Source organism: Berghia stephanieae, chromosome 3 (assembly GCF_034508935.2).
Source record: "Berghia stephanieae isolate SIO BIC M18660-M18661 chromosome 3, UCSD_Bste_1.3, whole genome shotgun sequence".
Classification (NCBI taxonomy): Eukaryota; Metazoa; Mollusca; class Gastropoda; order Nudibranchia; family Aeolidiidae; genus Berghia; species Berghia stephanieae.
Window position 1 is genome coordinate 23,113,247 of NC_088362.1, and position 5,000 is coordinate 23,118,246.

At 38.8% G+C, this 5,000-nt stretch overlaps 1 long non-coding RNA gene across 1 annotated transcript in view; it reads left to right on the forward strand.

Annotated features, from left to right (window-relative positions):
• Window positions 1-5,000, forward strand: part of LOC144967370 (uncharacterized) — a 15,494-nt gene that overhangs the window by 7,400 nt on the left and 3,094 nt on the right. The window contains exon 3 of the long non-coding RNA XR_013644372.1: window positions 3,276-3,339. This is a non-coding gene — a long non-coding RNA (uncharacterized LOC144967370). The remainder of the gene's footprint in view (window positions 1-3,275; window positions 3,340-5,000) is intronic.

A 5,000-nucleotide genomic window follows, 5' to 3' on the forward strand; every position in this document is an offset into this window, starting at 1 on the left:
GAGAGAGAGAGAGAGAGAGAGAGAGAGAGAGAGAGAGAGAGAGAGAGAGAGAGAGAGAGAGATTTGAGCTAAATTTGTTTAAAGAGTTTTTACGGCGCTTGCAACACTGATTGCAGTAGTATTGGTGGTGGTAGGGGTGGCGTTGTGGTGTTTGTAATAGTAGTTGCAGGGATGGTGATGTGATGGTGGTGGTAGAGATGATGAAGTAATAATGGTTGTAGTTTCGTGGCATGGATGGTGATGTGGTGGTTGTTGCAGTAGTGGTAGTAGGGATGGTGATGTGATTGTAGTAGTAGTGGCAGTGATGGTTGTAGTAGTAGTGATGATGATGTGGTGGTAATGGTGGTTGTAGTTGTAGTAGTAGCAGTGGTGATGATGACGATGTGGTGGTGGTTGTTGTAGGAGTGGTAGTGATGATGATGTGGTGGTGGTGGTGGTTGTAGTAGTAATGGTAGTGATGATAGTGTGGTGGTGGTGGTTGTAGAAGTAGTGGTAGTGATGGTTGTGGTTGTAGTAGTAGTGATAGTGATGACGATGTGGTGGTGACAGTTGCTGCTGTAGTGGTAATGATGACGTGGTGGTGGTGGTTGTAGTTGTAGTGGTTATGAAGATGATGTTGTGGTGGCGGTTGTATTAGTAGTGACTGGATGGGACGGGGGGGGGGGGGGGGGGGGGGGGGAAGTATCCTTGGAACAATTAAACATCACCGGAATTCGACGGAAGTTGCCCGTAAAATTTGCGCTTTTTGACTGGTATTTTTCGCACAATTGGCAGATTATAAAATCAAATTTTACAAATATAATTAAATATCCATAGTTTATTCTCTAGGCAATGACAAGAAAAGTATATGTTCCGAATTTGAAAGTAATCGGTTGATAAAATAAAAAATGTGATCAAGCGCGCGGGAGCGCAAAATGCAATTTTTCGGAGAAAAAATGATTGCGATTTTTTTATCCTACCTTCAGTGAGCACCTTTGGAGTACAGATATCCTTCTTTTCTTGCCTGAGTCTCTTCGACTGCCAATTTGGCATTACGTCTGGCACGCCGTGCCTCGAGCGATGCTTCTGTGGTTCGCTTCCTGGCCTGCTTAATCCGATTGGCGTCAGTTATCCAGAAGAACTTTTTAAAACTTCCTCCACACGTCGTTCTGCGGCACATTTGTAGCTCCAGTGATATGTTTGATTTCCCTCTTCCTACACCATGTCTGAAATTCGTCAGAAGTGAAGCATGCTGCGTTGTCCGACACGATTGTGTGAGGATAGCCGAACTGAGCGAAATCCTCTTCCAGAAGGCTTGTTGTTGCTTTCGTTGAAACCGAAATGGTTGCATGAATGCATGTGTAATTTGAGAAGGCGTCGCCAATTATTAACCAGTTATTACCCATAAAATTCACTACGTGATCGATGCGTACTCGACTCCACGGTGAGTCTTGTTTGAAGACAGGAAATTCTTCGCACACTTGTTTACATGCATTTTGAAGGTGTGACATATCTGTTGCGGGCTTACTACGAACGGATTTTACTTTTTTCGTTTGAAACAATTGATCTACCGAAATATTGAGCATTTGTATGGCAGAACATCCTAATAAGTGTAACGGCATAGTGTTGACAACAAAATTTATTTCGCGGCACGTATCGTTCACAGACAGGCAAAAAACCCCCCAAAAAACAACAGTTCCCACGAAGTTCCTGGTTGGATGAACATTGATGCTTAATGTTGGCATTAGAGAGTGTTGGTTTGCCAATCCTCTCCAATGTCCTAGTTGAAATGAAATTGTCATGGTTGGATACAGTCGTAGCTAACTTAAGCGGTGTCACTGAAACGAAATTGACCCGTGACATGCGACGAATCATGTTGACGTTAGGCGAACTCGACATTTTCATTTTACTTCTACAGGCTCTCTCGATGTGTCCGTTTTCTGACAGAAGCAACAAACGGCTGTTTTTAATTTGCAGTTCTGTCTGTTGTGGTGCCCATCGCATCTTGAGCAGTTTTGATTTTTATTGTCAAACTCCGTTGTCGGCTCTGTCACTGTCTGTCTTACACTCGAACGTATGGTGAACGTATGGTACGCTGTTTGTTTTGACTGCTTTGCTGAATTATCGGAGTCTGTTTTCTTTGAGGCTTAATTTTATGGACTTCAGGTTGAACAGATAATGCAGTCTCGTTAGCCATTCTTAGGCATCTTCTATCTCCGTGGCGAACTCAATGGCTTTGTTAAACGAAAGCTCGTCCTCCTTGTGCTTGAATAGCGCTTCAAGACCAGTTGTGTTGTTGACTGCGCACATGAATCAGGTACGCATGGCTTCATCCAGGGGATTTTCAATGGATGGGAAATCGCACATGACGGCGCTCTGGCGAATTATAGCTGCCGATTCCTAAATAGTTTCACCTGGTTTCCTCTGGATACACGTCCAAAATTTATAACGTTTTCTGACTACAAATAATCGAGGGTGGTCCTGCTCCGTCATATATTTTTCAATTTCTGCAAGACTGAGTGGTGTTATCGCCTTAGCTGGTGTTTCTTGACTCGCCATGTATTTTCTAAACGATTGGTTGAAAAGGAAAACGTCTGCTTTCTTCTCATCAGGTACGGAGTGAGCGGTTAAAATGTATGTATTAAAACGTTTCTAGTAGTCGCTTTATATCTCTGAGGCAGGGTCGAATGCTGGCAGGTTTCCGTCCGTGGTGTGTTGACTTTTCGACTGTAATAATGAAACGGTCCGATAGGCAGATGCGCAGGATAAAGGTGAAAAATCCTCGTCGCAAATGTGCTTTCGACAGGACATAGATTATTATTTTGGAATCACTCAACTCAGAAGGGTTAAGTGATTAAAGGTGAGAAAGCAATTTATACTGAGTATAAGTTAGAGTATATATACAAATATATCGCAAATAAAATTGTAAGTAGAAGGACAGTTTTATATATCTCAAAGTGTGAATCCTTCTCTTTGTAAGCACAGATAATATTTTAAACAATGGACTTAATGAATAATAACTAATTAAGCTGTAACTAAAATCAATTAGCTAATAACAAAGGGGAGCAACTCTTTCCTAACATAACTCGATGTATACGTCCAAAACAGGACGAATAAAGGATTATATTTTCACAGACTTCCGAAAATAAATTACTAGAGGATTATCTGTAGTACACTATTTCTGACAGTCAAGTATTTACAGTTTTGAATCTCAAAGATCGCATTCCAGAAGGGGAACCAACACTTCTAAATTCCAAAGGATAGAATGTAAGCATTTTATATTTCTTTAATTTCAGGCATGCTGTAGTACAAGTGTTTGCTGCAAATCGCATGGGTCATGGGTTCAGACACCAATTTGTAGTAAGTTTGAACATTTTTCCGATCATGATAGAATCATGAAACTTGACATATATACCACCTAGGATTATGCAACAAAAATCAAAGTTTGTTTAAATCCTATATAGCTATTTTATTAAATATTGATCTGAGGTGTTGTCAAGAAATTGCTCGCATTAAAAATAGTTCAAAACTTGATTCTTTCCTTTCCGATCGTGTTTTCGAGTCATTTTTATTTTGGAGCAATATCCCTTTGTTAAATTATGTCTGGCGCTGTGAGTTTGCTGTTTGCGGAGAAAAATTGAAGAATTTTGTAAAGCGGTTCGTCATTTATGGATATTGTTATGAAGTTTTCTGACAAACTATGTCAGCTAGAAAATACAAACCAAACAATGGAAATGAATGAAATTCTGTGGAAATCAATAGTATAAATAGGTAAAACTAACCATACGTGACTATTCCAACTACCAAAGAAATTAATGCTTGACACCCTCGGGGTTTTCTAGCATAATTGATGATAACATTTGTAAACAAAGGTCCACGCGTACATTGACTAGATCAAATAAAAAATGGTGTTCGAAGAGAAATTTCTCTGTCGTCGATCTGGAATTTAGTAATGTATTTATGTTTTTTTTTTGTTTATGGCTGAAGAAGGATTTTGAGGTCGAAAACGCTCCGTGTTTGATATGTTGGTCTATTTTTAAAGCTGTTATATAATTTTTTGTCTATTGATTTAGCAGTCCACAGGTTCTAGCAGCTTTGTATCAAATTCAGAATGTTGTATTGACACTGAAGTTATCTCAACAAACGGTAGATTTGGTGAAATCAGTGATAAGAATGCCTATTTCCACAAAATATTTAGAGAAATTTTTTAGAGGGATGTATCCAAAATGCTAACGAAATCTTGAAGGCCATTGATAAAATAGGCCCAAAACCAAAACAATTGTGGTCTTAGTGTTGCATGTAAAGCGCTTTGAGCATGTAGAGTGGACACTGCGCTATATAAAAGCTCAATATTAAAAAAAAAAATAATTGCAGTGTCCATCGTAGTAGAAATATGCAATTATGGGCATCATTTTAATTGAAACTTGAGAATCTTGCCTTGACAGCAGGGGTTTACACAGTAATTACGTGAACGCAAACGATTAAACAATTTTGTTGGCCATAATATCATGTTCAGCTCCATTATTCTTGTTAATGCAGTAACCTCAACCTTTATCAGTTTTGTGACCGAAAACGAGCACTATTGTGATTTAGGAAATAATTAATTGAGGGAAAAGAACATTCTTTTTTTTTTTTGGAATGATTGATTAGCTGCCTTTTTTTTTATAATATGCCTCAAAGTCACGACGCATAATATTTCCTCAAAACATTTTGCAAAATCTCTAAAAATGTTTGCTTGACATACTGTCCAAATTGTATCCGAATGATAAATTATTAGGAATTTGAATCCCCCATTTCATGGGTCGGTAAAACACACGTTATTCCATTACCATACCTAGGAAACTTTCTTACTCGTAGGAAATGAGGTCACTCGACAAGTTGAAAATATGCGACCATCTTGAATCTTTTGCAGGAAAAGTTTTATTTTATTTTCTCTCTTTTTTTTTTCCCTCCGACCAAACCCGTTCATTAAGGGGGCAGTACCACATAAAGAAAAGCATCCCGTTAAAATAGATTATTGG